General features: G+C 42.5%; 1 pseudogene; it reads right to left on the reverse strand.

Moving 5' to 3' along the window:
- Positions 1-800: 800 nt before the first annotated feature.
- On the reverse strand, positions 801-919 carry LOC134936902 (5S ribosomal RNA; annotated as a pseudogene).
- Between the last annotated feature and the right edge of the window lie 19659 nt (positions 920-20578).

The raw sequence follows: 20578 nt of genomic DNA on the forward strand, positions 1-20578 counted from the left end.
CCGGGCACAAAAATCTAACTGAGGCTTGGAGGAGGGTCATAGGGGGAGGAGCCAGTGCACACCACCTGATCCTAAAGCTTTACTTTTTGTGCCCTGTCTCCTGCGGAGCCGCTATTCCCCATGGTCCTTTCAGGAACCCCAGCATCCACTAGGACGATAGAGAAAAGACCAAAGTTGGACAGTGAGTAACCCTTTTTAATGGGAAGGAAAAAGCCTGTATTCCAATTTTTAGTATGCTGTCCTATTAGGTGGTGCGCCCAGAGCCAGAAAGTACACAGACTTACAATGGGAGAAAAAAGAAGGCTCTTGTGTGGGCGCACTCTTGGAAAGAAGTTGATACAATATGTGATTTGAAAAATGCTTAAAACATAACTTTTATTGATATTATTAAACCAAAATTACCCATCCAAAAGATCCGTGAGAAAATAATGATTTGTAAAAGATGTTAAAATGATCTGGTCTCTTTATTTCAAAGAGTGTTCGAAAAGGTTGTAGACATTGGATTGTCATACCCCCATTTCCCCTGACCAGTACAGGGTTTCTGTATTGATGGAACCGGGGGGTGGTCAAAACAGAATATTTAGGAAAGTCCAAATAACTTAACTTAGATTAAGTAGAATGGTAATCAATGGTCCCCACACTAAGGATTAAATACCTGAATTATGTACAAATACCATATTTATAGACAGAATTAGAGGCATTCAATTGCAATAAACACAATAATAGAGAAATACTGGATAGAATTAGTGGTGATACTGCTGTTGGTGTCTTGTATCACATGGAAAGGGAAATTAATTCCCGCTCTACAACACCGGGTATTCTCAGGTAGTCTCCTCTCCTGATGCTGACCCGACCCAACGCTGTTTAGCTTCCAAGATCGGACGAGATCGGGCGCTGGCAGCGTGGTATGGTAGTAGAGATTTATGTGTACACCAATGAGAGTGCACCTATATAAGAAATTAAGGAGTAGGAAATCAAGAGGAGATATAGGAGAGAAAAATGACTATGTAAAGAGGGTGAAAATATGTGGATCTGCTTTCCACGTTAGACACGGTTCAGAGATTCCCACAAATGTGGTACAGTGCACTGGGAATCGTGGATGAGAGTCCACGAAATAAGTGAATAAAGAGATATATCTGATAGACAGTTCTTCTAAGAGGGACTGATATGACAGGCTGATGGCTTCAGCAGGGTAGTGGGGCGGCTTGACCGCTGCAAAAAATTATTATCACAAGGGACTAAAAAGTCCTAATGATATAGGGAAGACCTCCCTGGCGTCTCCCCCTTTGACCCTAGTATAAGTGGAAGAAATGTTATATCTCACAGAAGAGAATATGATTCAGAAGGAGGTGTATCACCATGCACGAAAAAATATGAATTTAAATAACAAAATTCAGACTGTAAACAGATTCCCACAATATCAGGGAGAGCATGCCTTCAACATCATGATTGGGTATAAGACATTTTGGATAAGCGGCAGTATGGTGCAAATTGATTGTACAACAAAAGAGTATACCAATATCAGATAACAGGTGTAAACAAAAAATGTGTTTGTCCCAAGATCATTGTGGGAAAGATGCTGAAAGAATTGCCTGTGTTAGGAATAGAGTAATCTATCTATATTGATTGTAATGCCATAATTATCTATAGATAAAAATGAAAAATATATGGTATAGAGAATAATGCTAACCTGGCCTCAGTTAAAAAACTGAGATTTTGGCCCATATCAGGGAGAAACCCCTTATACACAACAATCACACTATTATATAGGGATAATATTTCCCTGATTACAGTGTTGCTATCTGTGGGACATGACCACAAGATAGAAGGGGCTTACGATTCTCCAATCTCTCCAACAGGCCAGGTGAGCAGGTCAAATTTGCCTAAGGTACAGAGATGGTGCCATCAGAGGACAGTATGATTGGACCCCCCGGCAGAAAACGCGTTTCGCCCGAGGGGCTTGTTCACTTCCGGGTTCCGTATGATCAGGTGGGGGGAAGGGTTTTTAAAGCAGCTGAGAGATATAATTATCCAATAGTGTGGACGTGAGAGCGGGCGCTTGTTCCCCGCTAGCGTCCGCGGTTGCTAGGAGCTAAGTTTGCGGCGGCGGGATAGGAAAGAAGAATCTTGCGAGATTGGAGCCGCCATATTAGTAAAGGGAAGAAGGGTTACGGTTAAGGGCGAGCCCCGTACAGCAGGTGCGGGACCTGTGACCTAAACAGTGGGAGGATCAGGCGGCGTAAGATATGTAATAGGAGTGTGGGTGCAGCAAAAAGGCGCTATATTGGGGCTATATGAGAGACCGCTGGAGGCATGATAAAACTTACTGGTATGGTAAATGGGCGGAATGAAGGAATGGGTATCACAGGAGGCTGTTTGTGCCATTTTGGTTGTGGGATAGCTGCTTGTGAGAATGGGTAGAAAACGTGAAAAAAATTAAAAAAATGAAGAAATAAATTAAAAAGAGAATGAATTGAATAAAGAGTAACAATAAAAAATGAAGGAATGGGGGAAGGGAAAAGGAAAATTATATTAATATTGAAATAAAATTGATATAAATGGATTGATATGTGAACATATGAAAAGAGTGTAATAAGGTGTGTTTAGCCCAGCATTAACAAAAGTTTTTTTGATTACTGGTGTAAATTAGTGTGGAGACCAGTGAAGGTTTGGTAGGGCTGATGGTGTGACTGGGGGAGAAAGGGTAAAAGGAGAGAGGACATGGACAGAGACTGCCTTGTGAGAAATGAGGGGGGAGGGGGAGATAATGTGATGAGGCAAGGATAAGTGTGCCTGGGAAGGATGTGGGTGATGAAATGTGGGGGGGGGGGGGAATAGAGAGGACAAAAACTGGGGGATTTGGAAGAGGGTTAATCGGTGAATACAGGACACAAGCAAAGATCATTTCTAGAACAAGGTTGTCGAGGGAGCAATGTTGGAAGTAGAACAGCTTGATAGGGCCATATTGCTCGAACCTAAAGGAAAGAAAAAGAACGATATGGGGAGAGACCAAAAAAGAAATATGATGTTTGTTACACAATACAACAGCTGTGCGTATCAGATTCAACAAACTATAAAAAGAAATATGTCCCTTTTAATGCTGGATGAAGTTCTGAAACCACAATTAGATCATGGGGGGGGGGGGGGGCGCGATGATTTTTCGTAAGGCTTATAATCTACGTTCCATTTTGGTACCGAGCCATTTTTGAAAGGGGAAAGAAATCTAAGACTGAGGACATGTGGTTACCTGTGAAACCCTTAGGGTTCCATAAATGTGGGAAACTTAATTGTTTGTCCTGCAGAAATGCACCAAGAAAAAGTACGTCATATGCTTCATCAAATACTGGGGAGGTATTCCAGATAAAAAAAACTTTCTTAATTGTAATTCGGTATATATTATATATTTAATTAACTGCAAATGTGGTAAACAATATATTGGGAGAACCACACGCACTATGCATATTAGATATATGGAACATAGAAGAAATGTATTAAAGGGAGCTAAACACCCATTATCTAGTCATGTTGCATATTGCCAGAATCTTAATTTTGATAACTGTATGATGATAGCAGTGAAACAAATTAACAATACAGTAAGGGGAGGGGATCGGTTTAACCATTTATGTAGAAGAGAAGCATATTGGATACATAAAATGGATACTCTAATGCCCAATAGTTTAAAGATACAGTTGAACTTAATGGAGTTTAGCAGGAATGGGATATATTGAAGTAATATGTAAAAGTTTCTGTATACCCTTGAGATTAATTCATTTGCTGTTGTAAGAAATGATAATTGAATCCTACTGATAGATATGGGGCTGTATAAAATGTATGAGTCAGAATAGAAAAATATGTTATATATATTAAGTAAATGTAATAATCGATATATGATGGTTATTAGGTAATGATCACAGTCTAAGTGCAAGGTAAATCAAAATTGTGATTCATACACTATAAAATTTTAAAATCATAAAGGTATAAAATTATATAAATAATAAAAAATATATATTAATATAAAGTAGAAATAGAGACATAGTGGTATACATATATATATATCTCCCTTATTGGGGTAATATAGAGGGTGGATAAATAAAATCCTCATATGAGAGTTGTATAGATATAATTTTATTCTGTTTGGTATTGATCAGCGGTGCCATATTCGTTTTTTGTCACTAGATGTCATAAGGATAATCTATATGTTTATAATCTATTTTTAAGCTAAAAATTAAGTTTTTAAATCTACTAGCTACTTGATGCATATGTTTAATGCAGTGGATAAATATAGAGCGATCAGAATAGGAATAATATTAATTTATACAGCTATTATACATTTAAAATGAAAATGAGGCTTGGATGAGGAAGCACACAATTGTGTCTGAGTATCAAGCATCTATGAAAACAAGGCTTGGATCGCGGGCCTATTGCACATGCACGAACCAGAAACGCCGGTATTTAAAGTCTGATACATGGAGGAAAGTTATTCACACACTGAGGAAGCCGCCGAAGCTGGAGGGTAGGCGGAGAAATGTGTTTGGAAACTGACCTGCTGGATAGAACCACACTTGCTGCTGCTACGGCTGACTAAAGTGCTGGAAAACACATTTTTGCCGGGGAGTGCTGCACAGATTCCAAGCCACCAGTGCCGTCTGTTGGAGAGGGTGCCATGCCCACAGCTCATTGAGGAGAGGTACATCATTGGGTACACAGCGTATTGTACTCTAGGTGGAATTGGACTTTTTTCTGCTACCATTGCTAGTTATATGTGCTCTTTGGATAACTAGCTGATTTTAAACTAACAGCTGCATTACTTACTAACTCTAGTACACTAACAATAAGCCTGGTAATATTGATGGACGGTATCCATTACTAAAGAGAATAGTCATCTGCTTTAACCATGTTTGCCTGATTAAACAGCTGATTTCAAACTAACAGCTGCACTATCAATCACATGTGCATCACATAAATAACCAGCCTGCTATAACTGATGGACGGTATCCATATAGAAAAGAACATTACTTGCTCTAACATCTTATGCTTGATTAACATCTGAAAAATTATTTTTTGCATGTGGATCTACTAACTACTTGCCTATCAAATATGCATGCTAAATGTGCTAGATTGGATATCTAGTTAAGTTTCTGTATTAGAGCCTCATTGAGAGGGGGATAGAGTTGTGCTGCATGTATTTCTGTATATTGTAGTATATTGATACTGGCCGGTATCTTAGCGTGATATTTGTGAATATAGGTGAATTTATATTGTATGTATTTTTTATGATATAAAAGTAAAAAGATTTCATACAAAGTGAAAAGCGCTGTCTCATTTTCTGGTTTGTTGCAATATATATAGCATTTTTTTTTTATTTAATACATGTAATGATGCACATGTGGTGCATCATGAAAACTTTATACTATTTGCTGACATCTAGCTATGTCGGCCACATATGTCTTGAAATAAAAATAACATATTTTTTCAAAGCTATTTCATGTGCTTCATCATGAAAAATGTATACTGTTTGAAAAAGTTCAGCCATCTTGGCTGCATATTTAAAATAAAGTTATAGGCATTTTTATACGTTTCTCAAATGGGAATGCTGACCTTGATATATATAGCAACAGATGTGGTGCATTGTGATACTACAGCATTGAGTGGCACCGCAGGCAGGGGCACAATGCACACATGCAACTTGGTGCAGGTTGATGGAACCGGGGACCCATCTTCCTACCTCAAGTTGCATGTGTGCATTGTGCCCCTCCCTGCAGTGCCACTCAACGGTGTAGTATCAAAATGCACCACATGTGTTGCTATATATAACATTTTGTTATCATGTCCGAATGCATAATGCATGATGCATAATGAAACCTTTATACTGTTTGAAAAAGTTCAGCTATGTTGGCTGTATATACAATTATGTCTTGAAATAAAAAGCATATATTTTTTCTACGCAAATTCAGTTTGCAAAATAAAATATTTTGTTATACGACAAGCAATGTGTGGTGTAATTTTCTTACCTTGCAGTACTTATACTGAAGCACTTTGATGATAGCCTTGCAGGTTTCAGGTATGATGTGTCCCAAAGCCTGCGCAGAGATATGGGTCCCATACTTCAGGTCCTCAAACGACTGGCCAGTTGCAAGGAACCGCAGGGTAGCCACGAGCCTCTCCTCAGCAGGTAAAGGAACCCACCATTTGGTATCCTGCTTCTGTATGAGGGGGGTCACCAGACACAGCAACTCCTGGAAGGTGTCATCAGTCATGCGCAGGAAGTTGCGGTAGTCATCCGGGTTGTTCTCCCTGATCTCATCCAGGAGGGGCATGTAGGAGCAAGTAGGCCACTTAAGCAGCCACTCCTTGGTCCAGCAAGATCTCTCCCTCCGCCTTTGCTGGGCCCTCTCCCTGTCTGCCCTCACCTTCAGCACTGAGTAGCACATGAGAGCCTGATAGCGAGTAGAATCCATCTCTACACACACACACAGCAGTATAGAAACACTTTGTAATGCCAGGCAGAACAAAGCAGTGCATGGTAGCTAGCAATGTGGAATGAGCAGCAGGTATAAACCAAACTTCTCTAGTCACAGAGCAAACTGGAGTGCACAGACTATAAAGTAGCTGCTTGTTTATATATCCTCCAGATAGGCCAGCCCTCTATTTACATTTTTCTAAATCTGGCAGATAAATCTGGTGTGCTTTTGGTCAGCATGAGATGCGCTCGAATTCGATCATCTGATACCACCCAATTTCCGGTCGTAAGGGGCATGAGATCTCAGGATTGTATGCACATCGAATGCACTACAAATGCACTTTCGATGAGATTTGTCTCAAGGTGAACTTCAAGGGAAATCTGGCCCGATCTTGCGTCGAAAGCAATTGCACAATTGTATGGGTACCATATCACCAGCACCCTACAATGAGTATGGTTAGGAGAGAGATATGGCCTGGGGCCTGGGGTTGAAGTAATCCATGGAGCAAGAGGTTATTTTGGATGTTATGTGCTAACCTGCAATATTGGTATGTAAATCAGTTGGGAAAAAGCTTGTTTTTTGCTTGGTTTTATGTATGTTTGTTTCCTAAATAAAACAATACATAGATTTAGATTTACTTACTTGCCGAGTTGTTGCCAACGCCCAGGGCCCCACATCAGCTATCCTCCCTCCAGACTTTAGATAGTCCAGTTCAACTGTCCTCTCTGCAATTCACACATGCCGTATTCAACCAATACAAGAAACCAACTAGGCCATCCAATCGGTAATAGTGGTGGGTGGGGTAATTACTAACATCACCCCACCTTCTCCAGTAAGCAAATCCACCATTCTCTATGTACAAATTCCCTCCCCTGTAAGAAGGGAGAAATGGAAGAGACACTGCTGTAACCTTTTTAATCAAATCAAACACCTCATTAAATAGGGGTGTAATTTTAGGACATAACCAGAATGTATGTATAAGGGTACCCTCCAGACCACATTGTCTCCAGCAAAATTTAGAGGACTCAGGACAAATTTTATGCAAAATTCAGTTTTGATTCCCATTTGATTTGAATTTGTACTTTAAAGTCATCATGAGGCGATAGAAGAGTAGAGTACCAGGAAGAAATGCCACTCTGATGTCCTGGGGTGGAAAATTTAGATAAGACATAAGGTGAAGTTTAGGTAATGTAAGACTGCCGCTACGTTTGGATTGGTGTAAACGAGCTCTTGCCATCCTTGGTCTTTTACCTTTCCATATAAAGGTAGAAATGACTGAGAAGAGCTTATTAAGTAGATTCATTGGAACAAAATATAGAATTACTCTAAGCAAATAGAGAATTTTGGGAATAACATCATTTTAATAGAGTAAAGACCAAGATATATCCAAGATATAACATAGCTTATCCATGTTCAGTGAGGACTGTAAAGTGAGCAAGAAGGGGTACAACGTTACAAGATAATGTATCTTGAAGACTGAAAGGGATTTTAATTCCTATGTATTGCAGGGAGGACGTTTGCCAAGAATAATTATAGCTGGACTGTAAGGAATAGAGACTAGGATGGTCCATCCCCAGAGCAAGTGCCTTGAGGATACTATGAAGAGCTGGGAGGGAAGTTTCAGGGTTTTTTATAAATAAAATGACATCATCTGGGAACAGGCAGATCTTGTGCTCTGAGGTTCCTATAAAAAACCCCTCTACTTGCGTAGAAATCCTAAATTTTTCCGCTAAGAGCTCTATCGCTAAGGCAAAGATTAAATCTTGAGAGAGGGCACCCTTGTCTAGTTCCAACAGTGATAGGGAAGGGATATGAAAGGAAGCCATTACTAAAGATCCGTGCTGTCGGCTTAGAATACTGGTGTAGAATGGCCAGGAGGAACTGACCCGAGAAACCAAACCTAACAATAACTTCAGATATATAAAGCTAATGTATCCTACCAAAAGCTTTCTCTGCATCAAGGGAAAGCAATAGAAAAGGTTTCTGGAGCTTGCCTACCCAATGTAAAACCAACCTGGTCTTGGGCAACCAAGGCAGAGATGAACAGGTTCAACCTATTCACAATTAATTTAGCATAGATTTTTGTATCTGTGTTTTAAAGTGCTATAGGTCTATAATTTTGACATAAAGTTAGGTTCTTGCCAGGTTTGGCTATTGTAACTATTTTGGGCTCCTGCATTTCACTTGGGAAAGAGTTCCTAGAAACATCATAAATTAGGGAGAATAGGGGCAAGGGAGGTCTGAAATGTCAGGTAAAAGTTGTTAATAAACCCATCTGGACCCAGTGCTTTATCTTTTTTTAAGGGATTTTAAGGCAGAGTGGAGTTTCTCATCAGTCCAAGAAGACCATAAAGCAGAAGCATCATCAGGAGAGATAGATGGCAATTTAACAGAGTCTAAAAAGGTTTGAATAAGAGTTAATGAGGGCTGGGAAGTTGAAATATCCCGATGAAGGTTATACAGTTTCTTGTAATAGGAAGCAAATTGGTAAGCAATATCTTTCAGATTTGAATAGAAAGGCCCATCTGATTTAGATAGATCCTTTATTCTATTAATTATATTTTTGCCCTTTAATTTTCTTGCCAGTAATTTATTAGCCCTGTTTCCTAAAGTATAAACTTTCTGGTTTAGTTTAGAAATTGTTCTTTGAATGTGGGAAATGTAAGCTAAGTTTCCTTTTAGCTTCCGTCAAGGCCTCGAGGGTGGCAGAGTCTTTGGGGGATTTTTTATGTTGAGCCTCCAATGTAGCCACTTCCTTCTCATAGGCTAACTGGTCTTCATGAGTGTGATGTTTGATCTGTGCTGCTGCATGACTTGCTGCACCTCTCATGACTGCCTTAAGGGCACACCAATGATTGGATATAGAAGTATCTGGCGGATCATTAACTTGAAAATAAAAGGACAATGCCTCCTGTAGAATAGTAAGTCCATCCTCACCTATTAGGATATACTCTAGTAACCTCCATGGGCGTAAATAGGGGCTAGACGATTTATGGTTCCAAGACCACACCAAAGGGGCATGGTCAGACCAGGATATCTGTAATATAGTAACATTAGGGATTAGTTGCAATTACCATTTATCAGTGAGGAGATCTATTCTCGAGTATGATTTATGTACTGCTGAATAGTACGTATAATATCTTGATCCAGGATTTCTACTTCTCCATGTGTCATACAAGTCAAATTCAGCCATTAAATGTGAGAAGGAAGAGGCTAGAGATTGGGCTACAGTGCTAGATTGCTTATAAAGAGAGGAGGATTTATCGATTTGAGGCTCAGAAGCAAGGTTAAACCCATAATATAGACTGCTCACTTCTTAACGTTGTATGATTTTTGAAGGAAGGACTTAAGGAAATGAGGCTGTCTGGTATTGGGAGCATAGGGGGTAATTCCAAGTTGATCGCAGCAGGATTTTTGTTAGCAATTGGGCAAAACCATGTGCACTGCAGGGCAGGCAGATATAACGTGCAGAGAGAGTTAGATTTGGGTGGGGTGTGTTCAATCTGCAATCTAATTTGCAGTGTAAAAATAAAGCAGCCAGTATTTACCCTGCACAGAAATAAAATAACCCACCCAAATCTAACTCTTTCTGCACATGTTATATCTGCCTCCCCTGCAGTGCACATGGTTTTGCCCAATTGCTATCAAAAATCCTGCTGCGATCAACTTGGAAATACCCCCATAGAGAGATGTGAGGATAACATATTTAGAATGTATCTTCCCTACAAGAATCAAGTATCTGCCATTGCAATCCTTCCACTTGCCCTCCAATTGAAAAGGGCATGTTTTATGAAAGAGTATAGCCACTCTGCTCCTCTTAAACGGACCACAAGAGATGTAGGATACTGGGTAGTTATTATTGGAGAACTGAGGTAGAGAGTGCAATGGAAAATGTGATTCCTGAATAGCAACCACATCTGCCTTCTGATCTGCAAAATATTTCCGCTATAAACGCCTTTTACGGATTGAGTTAAGGCCTTTCACAATAAGACTTAAAAATTTCACCTTGAGGAAAATAAAACATATTGAGATATAAAACAGTAAGGAGCATCTGCAGGTAGTTAAACATGAATAGGAATGGGAAGAACATAAAACAGAGAAAAAGTAATTTTAGTTGGGAGGCAGGTCAGCCGAAATACCTGCTGCCACCTCCAGAGGAACATAATAACAATAAGATGTATATTTATCCTAACTAAGGAAAAGGTCAACATCATATAAACGAAATAAAGATATTATAGCAATCTGCAAAATTATTATAGGGTATTGAGGCATAATGAATCAGAAAAGGAAAGATTCATAGATAAAAATACCTTAAAGTACTTTGCATAATATGGTCATAAAGATAAAGGCGTCAAAATAAAAAAGTAAGTCAATCAAATTGGGCACCTCTAACATCAATAATATGGAAGAGCACCTATTAATGAAAAACAAACAGTTTGAAAACCATTGAGGCAAACTCTATAAAAAAAAAAGGAAAAAGATAAAGAAACAACACTTTATAGTCACCACACTTTCAGGAAGTTATACTCTTCAGCTGGAAATCAGAGACCACTCTGTGGGTATTCTTTTAGGAGATGCAGCAGGTTGATTGTCGATAGATATGTCCCATTTTCTCAAAATCGCCAGGCCATCTTCAGAAGAATTGCTTACTGTAGGGGTGCCATTTCGCAACCTTATCAGCTTAGTGGGGAAATCCCATTTGTACTGCACACACGCTTTCCTTAAAGCAGAGGTGATAGGATAGAATGAGCGTCTATTAGCAAGCGTTGCAGGGGAAACATCCAGGAAAAGCTGAAGAGAGTCCAGGCAGTCCGCAGTTGACGAAAATGACAGTGCAGTGCGAAGAATATGTTCTTTAATATGAAAAAAATGGACTCTTGAGCAGAAGCCTGTCTGGATTTCGGGAGCCTGTGAATTCTGTCAATCAAAAGCTCCAATCGGGGCGTATCCAGCAATAGCTTTTGGAAAAGATCTGTAGCGAAGTTGTAAAGCTCGGCATTCATAACGTAGTCAGGGATGCCTCTTATCTTTATATTGTTTCTTCAAGAATGGTCTTCTAATTCTACCACTTTCTCACGTATATATAGAGGCTGCATCCTCCTGTAGAGAATCATGAGCCGAGATCAAGTCGTTATGTGAAGCTATATCAGCCATTTTATTTTCTATGTGATCTGTTCTAGTGCCAATCTCAGAGATATGAGAGCGTAAGGCTTGAATGTTAGATTTAAGTTCTGCAGTAATGTCTGTTTTAAAGGTAGATAACTTGGAATGGGGTCCATGGTTCCTGGAGGAAGTGCAATCGGGCTGTGAGAGTTTGGAGAAGAAGCTTGAGAGATTGAAGCAGGCTCTGAAGGAGGAAGGTCTGGACGAGACTATTCCCAGATGACGAGGAGCCACAAAAATAAACAAGTGGGGCAGATTTGAACACTTTGACTTTCCTCTGAGGCATATTGGTATGGCTCAATATGAAGTGTCGAATTATAGAAGTATTTGTGAGATGACTAGGTCAGGAAGTAATTCAGACCGGAGTTGACGGGGGTGGTGAAAATCACATTATCAGAAAGCCATAGTGTGGAACTGAAAAACTATCAGACTGCAGCATCCAATGCATTCCACTGGGCGGCTCTGTGTTGTTAGCAATGGAAAGTCACAGATACAGGGTTTTTTGCAGAGAGAATGTGAGCCAGTAGTTCTTGAATGTCATTTTTTTTCTTCTTCTTTTTTTCTTGAAAATACAGAGGCAATTACAATGAGGTTGAGAGTAGGACCCTCAGTGATGCAAATGTAGTCCCAGAGAATAAAGTAAAGAAAGCGTAATGCCCCCGGGCCAGATGACAGGACACACAGCTATATGCATGCAGCTTTTGATGTATGGACCTATCCCTTTAAACGACGGCCTCCTGTATTAGCACTCAGTCACGTAATCCAACCTCTGCTGCAGAAGAGATGGGCCGCATCTTGCGAGGGCTCCAAGAGTACTACCCCTTAATTACAAGAACTGTGAGAGGATTACAAGGGTCTCAGCAGGGCCAGCCGATGTCATGCAGGCAACAATTCTCCCCTCAGATTCACTATACCTGAACTAGGTTCTTCAAACTGCGGTGGGACCAGATCAGAATAGGCGCATCGCTAAGCCACCAGTATGCAGCAGGGCAGCCACAGCCGGCCAAATCCACGTTGTGAGCACCGGGGTCTAAGATGGCTGCTCCCTGCTGTGCACAGCTGTTTCACCGCCGAGCTCAGTTGCACTCCGGTTTGCAGGAGGTGAGTCTGGGTGTCAGCCTGCGCTTATCCACTGCAGCAGGAGTGCAGGGAGCAAGGAGTCAGCAGGAGTGCAGGGAGCAAGGAGTGTCTGCTAGCAGGAGCAGGAGCCACGGTGGAGATTTTAGCAGCCGCGGTGACAGGGATCCCAACTCCAGACCGCGGCGTCAGGTAGTCCTGGGAACACGGAAGTCCAGGAGAGGGACTGGGGGTATAGCAGGAGTGAAGGAGTACTCAGGGGAGCAAGAATGCGGATGCTGGCCCTTTAATTCTGCCCCAGAACAGCCCTGTTTGGCGGAGCTGCAGGGATGGCACGTCTGCTCCGGTTCAAAGCTAGGTCACGCCCCCCATCCTGCTTAATCTTCTTCAGGCTGGTTGTCATTTTCAATAATATTAAAATGTGATAAAAGTATAGATTAATAAAATACGAAACCCATGCACTTTCGTGTATCTCAGTGGTGGGACTAAAGGTGGTAAATCTAATGTTTATGAGAGCCAGGGTTTGACTCCTGCCAGACTCTCTATAAGTGTGTTTATTAAAAGATGTGGATTCTCTTGATTTCCTGTGTATTAAAGGGCAATGTCAATTGCTGTGTATGTTGACTTCTTTCAATTAATTACCAAATTATAGCTTAGTCATTACACATTCATTATCATCACAATTTAAACTTTGACATTTCTGATATGTTTATTGTCTCCGAAATTAATAGTTGATTAGCTGGAAGCTATCAACCCATTCTCCTTCTTATTCAGTCAAAGAACCAGTTATAGAAAGAGTACATCAGAGTACTTTTGTATTAACGTTTTCATCTTCAGAAAACATTAATATTATAACTATTATAACTAGAGCGTTGAGTGTACTGTACATGAGTTCATAACTTAAGGCCCATACACACTTGACGATAAAATGAGCGACGTCGTTCATTTCAGCCCTCATCAACGACGTTGCTCATTATATCGTCAAGCGTGTATGCATCCAACGACCACCGATGCGCGGCCCCGCGGGACGTTAACGACCCTTGCTTATCTGTGGAGCATGTATGCTCAATTTCCACTATGGTCGTTACCGACCAGAGACGTCGTTGAATGTGTATGGTGTGAACGACCAACGACCAACGACCAAGCCACTGTTCACCAGCCCTGTTCCCAGCTCATTATTTTAATAAACTGTTCAGCTTGGATGCTTCAATGATGAATGGTCTTTGGTCTTTGGTCGTTGGTAGTGTGTATGCTCATGTCGTTTGCTCAGCTGTTCAAGGGAAGTTCAAGGGAAGTCGTTAACGACGTGTGCATCGTCAAGTGTGTATGGGCCTTAAGTGAGTAGCAGGCTTGCAGTGAATGTAGATAAATATAAGGACTCAGTATGGGTATGGGGTCATTAGAACCAACAAATTCCATCCCCATTTATATGCTTTTAGTGGCATTAGAAACATGCTAGTAAAAGCAGGGCAATCTTAATGTACTGGCACACTGGGCTGCCCAGGGCCCCACAATTTGGGATCAGTATCTACGGGATCCCAGGTTTTTGGCCTAAAATTGGGCAAGATTGAATCCCAGGATACAGGCCAATGCTTTTTTTTAATGCCAGGCAGCATCTGAGTTCAACAAACGGCTCAGACATTGCTCGGTTCCCCCTTCCCCGGCTGTGCGCACTAAGCAGCGTGACATGGTGTTAGAGGTCAAGTTGCGCAGCACAGAGCAAACTGCACCACCTGGAATGCCGGCACCCACTGCCTTCCATCAAGACTCATCGCCAGCCGGACCCACCACCTGCCACCTGTCGCATGGACCCGCCAACAGCACCACTGCTTTCCACCCGGACCCACCGACAGCTGGACCTAAGGAGGATGAGTATTTCCTTTTTTTTTCTAGCGAATCCCGGGATTGAAAAAAACGCCCGGGATTGGCCTCCTTACAAACAATTCTAGGGGCCTTCGAGCAGGAGAAGGCTGGTGCCTCTTGGGAGGCAGGTAGAGAATTATGCCTGGCTGCTTTGTTTGTGAATTACACACACCTAGCCTGCAACCAGACAGTGAATGGCTGTCAGAATGCTGATTGATGGATAACTGGAGATTTCCACCAATCAAAGTGCTGATAGCCATTCACTGTATGGATATATATGGAGAGACGGCACGGGACCGCAGGAGGGGTTATTTTTTTTATTTTTTTAAATAACTTTTTTATTGAGTCATCATAAAAATCACAAGGAACACATAAATCATAGGGTAGTAATACACAAACGTTAAGATCAGATGGTATATATCAACAGTGTCTACATTAATCATCGGTTAAGACATTATTTTTCCAAAAAGAGAGGTGTACAGTGATCATGCTAGTGCTATTGTACATGGTATAAGCAACCCAGAGGGAGGCCACCACAGCCATCCACACTTAGACCAGCGATACCGGTTGTTCCTGTGTGGCCAGTCTAGTTAGGTACCACGTGGTGTTTTTGAGGCTGTTATGAATGTTTAGACGTGTCGTAAGGGGCAGGGTGGGGATGTAGGATTCCTACAGGTTAAAGAATCGTTCCACTTGTTTACCCCTGTCTACAATGGCCTCCACCCAGTCCATCCTAAATATATGATGCAACTTGTTTAGAAATAGTGGTATCTGTGGTGGTGTACTATCTATCCAACCCTGTAGTATAGTCTTTTTCCCCGCAGCGCTTAGGGCTATCAGTAGTTTCTTACATTCCGATGGCATGCGGAGGGCAGGATCAATAATGCCCAAGACTGCCCATTCAGGGGTGAAGGGCACGTGGGTAATTAGATTTGCCTCCGCATATCTCCTAACCAGATGCCAGAAGTATTGCACAATCGGGCATGTCCACAAGCAGTGAAAAGTGTCTGCTTCATTCTGATGACATTTTGGACAAGAGTGCGAGTCGGTCGCTCCCATGTGGTAGCGCCGTAGTGGGGATAAGTAGGTGTTCTGATATACATTAAGAAATAACTCAGTGTACATGCTTGCCGGGAGGACCTTTCTGGAGTAAAGTAGCGATTTTTCCATAGTTGGTATGGTCAGGTCAGGAAAGTGAGCCAGCCAAGAGGACATGCCACCCCTCACAGTAGCGTGATCTATTTATTTTTCTCAAGAAAGTGTAGTGGATAGAAATGGCCTTATATTTCGGTACCGGATGTGTTAAGAGGCTATCCAAGGAGTTGGTCCAATCCCCTTCCGCAAAGTGTGCGAGGACATGTCTGACATAGAATTGTGTCTGTAGATATGGAAGGGAAGATGAGTCAATCACCTCATGCCTCTCTGAGACCTCTGAGAGGGTGAGCGGGCGGCGGTCTCCCATCGCCACTAGTGAGCGAATTGATGTTATGCCCTCCTCCCTCCAAATCTGGAAGGGGTGAGCAGCCATGCCGTCTAAGAAGTCTGGGTTTTTAATTAGGGGTAGATGTAAGGAGTAATACGGGTTTAGTTTTGCATTGTGTCGCAGTATGTGCCACATTTTCCTGGTAGACCATAGAAGAGGGTTAGACCGAATGTGTTCAGGTATTTCCCAGTCATGCTGATGGAGAAAACATGTCAAGGCTACAGTCGGAAGGAAGCTTTGTTCGAGGGATGTATTTGTGTAAATAGAGCTGTTTTGCAACCAGTCCCTCAAGTGTCGTAAAAGAGCAGCGTGGTTATAGACCACTACATCTGGGAAATGAATACCCCCATTGGATTTAGGCTGAGTAAGTTTGTGTAACGCGATACGAGCTCGGCCCCCCTTCCATATGAAGGTTCTAATAAGTTTATTAATCTGTTGTGAGTCCTGCTTCGTCAACAGTATGGGAAGTGTTTGCAAGGGGTATAGTAGGCGAGGTATTGCCACCATTTTCAGAAGATTGGCCCTACCAAGGTATGACAGTGGAAGGCGTTCCCATCTCTTGACATCATCGGCCAAGGTGTGTAAAACCTTATGTACGTTAATTTTATAGAGTTCTGAAATATAACGTGGGACACTAATACCCAAGTATGTGATATATGTGGACACCCAATGAAAGGGGAAACGTGTGGCCCAAGTTGGACACCTCACAGTGCCGCACAACAACAGGGCCTTCGATTTGTCCATATTAATACTAAAACCCGATATGTGGCCAAATAAAGTTATCCTGTCCATGATCTGAGCTAGGGAACATTCGGGGTCCGAAATATAAAGGAGGATGTCATCAGCGAAGGCTGTGAGTTTAATCTCCTGACTACCCACCTTTATCCCTCTAAAAACAGACCAATCCTGCAATGTTCTAAGCAGTGGGTCAAGGGCCAAGTTAAATAGGAGGGGCGATAAAGGGCATCCCTGATGGGTTCCCCTTTCCAAGAAAAACCGTTAACCTCTGATCCCGGTAATTAGGAGTGAGGCGGATGCAGTGCTGTAGATATATCGTATATAGTTAATAAAACTCACATCAAACCCCCTTTTCTCCAATACAGTAAATAAGTGTGGCCATAGTACCATGTCGAAAGCCTTATTGGCGTCGAGGCTAAGAAGCATGTTAGAGTCTGTGCAGGGAGACTGGGATGCCGCCACCGCCGCCAGTGCCATGCGGATCGCCTTAACCGCATGTCTGCCAGTCACAAAACCCATTTGTGTCATGGTGAGAATATCAGGAAGGATGGATTGAAGTCTCATTGCCATAATCTTAGCTAGAAGTTTGTAATCTACATTTAGGAGACTAATTGGTCTGTAGGAGGAGAGGAAATTTGGGTCCCTGTCAGGTTTAGGGATAAGTGTAATAAAAGCTTCATTAAAAAGCGGGGACGGGGAACTCCGTTCGTGTATTGCATGAAACAATTCCAGTAAAGAGGGGACAATTTGGGCCTGTAACATGCGGTAATAATCACCCGACAAACCATCTGGGCCCGGGGACTTACCATGGGGCAAATTAGAGATGGCGGCGTTAATTTCCTCCGCCGTTATTGGGCCCATAAGGGCTTCTCTCTGTTCTCTGGTCAGAGGGGGCGGCACGTCATCCGTGAGTAACTGTGTTTGTATATCAGTGTCTATTTGTGTCGATTGGAACAAGGACTGAAAGTAGGAATGGAATTGTTCTACTATTTCCTGTGACTTTGTGATAACCCGACCGGTCCTGGGGTGATGTATGGTAGTTATAACATGACGTTTTTGGGGAGGTCTAGAGATGACCGCCAATAATCTACCAGCCTTATTGCCCCATCTGTAGAATTTATTTTTGGTGTAGTCTACGGAATGTTTCGCTTGGGTGGCTAAGTAGGTTTCAAGTAAGCGCCTGGCTTGTTTGTATTCGTCAAGAGTATTCTCTGTAGGGTTAGCAGTATATGTTCGGAAGGTCCTGGACATAGTAGCTTTTAACGTTGTGTATTCTAATTTAGAGTCTCTTTTCTTCCGGGAGACATAACTAATAATGTGACCCCTCATCACTGCCTCTGAGGCATTCCAGAAAATCTCAGACTTGTCCCAATATTCTATGTTGTCATCAATGTAATTGGTCCAATGATAGATTAGGTATGATTTAAAATCCTCCGAATTTGCCAAGTATTGCGGGAACCGCCAAGTACGATCTGTCGGGTGCATATGGGGATGGGCCAGCGCTAGCGTGATGGGGGCATGATCAGAGATCAATATATCGAGTATGTCTACCCCCGCAATCTGGGATACTAAGTCATCAGCTATTAAAAACCTGTCAATGCGAGACAAGGTTCCATGTGCAGTGACAAGTGGGTATGTGTCCTGTCAGTCGGGTGCAGCAATCTCCAGGGGTCAGAGAGGTCTAGTGAGTCTTGAAAGGCCAGTAGATGTCTGCTCTGGGAGTCAGTAGTTCTCGGCACGCTTGGTGATCTGTCAACTGTGGGGTTGTCCACCATGTTATAGTCCCCCCCCCCACTATCAAGGAGTAGTTACTTCTGCTTAAAAGAATGTGGGCAATGTCCTGAATAAATGTATGTGTATTGACATTGGGGGAGTATAAATTGACAAGTGTGTATTTGGTATGAAAAAGCTCTATGTCCATAATGATATGCCTGCCTTCGGGATCTATGATTTCTGACAGGATAGTAACAGGTAGGTTTTTCTGAAAAAGTATCGCTACCCCTCTGGCCTTCGTTTGAAAGGGGGCAGCTATACAGGGGCCAAGCCATGGTGCCTTCAGGACATTTTCCTCCCCCATCAGCCAGTGGGTCTCCTGTAAGAAAATAACATCTGGGTGGAAACGTTTGAGGTGTGTGGTCACACGTCGTCGCTTGATTGGGGAGTTAAGTCCCCCTACATTCCAGGAAATGAACTGTATCGGCTTCGGGGGTAGTACCTCATCTGAGGAAGGAACTACAGACGGCATGACTACCCAATCCCCTCAGGGCAATGTGAAACTAGACTGGTAATCAATAAATTCAGGCGGGCAGCGGCGGTCCCCCTCCCACACCATGGTTTCCAAGACATCAGCAATTTCAACCATATAAACACCAGCATGATATAAAATCTATAACACAGTCTTAATGTGTGAAACAACAATAATGATCCATGATGACTCATAACTCCTTTTTCCAACATTTTCTCAACTTCCAAAACAATAGTGGGCACCAACTGGGTCCAGTGGTGCGCACACAAAAATCCAACAAAATAAGTATTAAATTGTTAAGGTGAACACTTATAGTATGATACTATATTATCTATAAACTGAAAATTACGCCAATCAGTGGCTAGCACATTTCCGCCCGAGGCGGGAGCTCCCGATACAATCAACCCGTTGTTCCCTCCCGACCAACACCCTATCCATCAGGTGATTTTGATGGGGATTTATGAGTCAGAAAACGAGATCTCGCCACTTCCGGGTCCGTGTAAAACACCTGACTACCATTATCTGTGACCCGTAATTTAGCTGGGTACAGCAGACCAAACCTGATGTTATTACTATGTAAATGGGAGCAAACTTCAGAGAATTCCTTTAGTTTCTGAGCCACTGCAACTGAGAAATCTTGGAATATCAAGATTTTGTGACCTTTGACCAACAGTTCTCTAGTTTTACGGTAGGCTGAAAGAACCTGTTCTTTGGCTCTATAATCAAGGTAGCGAGCAATGACCGGGCACGAGCGCCGCCGCGCTCCATCCTGCATCGCACCCAACCTATGGACTCTTTCGAGATGTGGGATTTCCATATCGTCTATAATTCCCAATGAGTTTGGGAGGTCTACAGAAAGATATGAGGAGAGGGCCTGGCCCATCAAGGACTCCGGAACACCTATAAATCGAAGGTTATTCCTATGAGATCTATTCTCCAGGTCCTCGACTTTATCCTGCAGTTGCTGTATATGGGTATGCTGGGAAGCTATCCCCGCTTGACAGGATTGGACCAGGTCCTCAGTGTCTCCCAGTCTCGTTTCCAACACGGTAAGACGCGTTGCATGAGAGTCTATGCGAGCCAGGCCCGATTCTAAGCGGGCCTGAAGGTCGTCAAATCGCCTATCAAGTAAGGGCATGAGAAAATCAGAAATCTCTTTAGCCGTTAGAGGAGGGGTTTTGTCACTGGGCAAATTAGGTGGTTCTGGCCCGTGTCCAACCGGGGAGGGCGGACCTGATTTAGGGAGGGGCTCTTTCCCTCCTTATGGGAAGCGTTGGACTGTTTCGGGGGCATGGTCTTGTCGAGGTATTTGTCCATACCCCAGAGGGTGAAAAATGGGGCAATCAACGTCACCTCTAAGTACTGTTTCCCCTAATTTGGACAGTGGCAAAGATACAGAGGCAGTTACATACAGAGCTCGGGCGGAGGTGCTAGGCTAAGCCTATTCTTTAGAGCATACCGCTACCCACAGAGGGGCTTATGGAGCAGCCCCGGCAGCAAACCACAGCGATTTTTAACTAGAGTATAAGCATATATCTAGAGACAATA

The sequence above is a fragment of the Pseudophryne corroboree genome, chromosome 6 (assembly GCF_028390025.1).
Source record: "Pseudophryne corroboree isolate aPseCor3 chromosome 6, aPseCor3.hap2, whole genome shotgun sequence".
In the NCBI taxonomy this organism is placed as follows: domain Eukaryota; kingdom Metazoa; phylum Chordata; class Amphibia; order Anura; family Myobatrachidae; genus Pseudophryne; species Pseudophryne corroboree.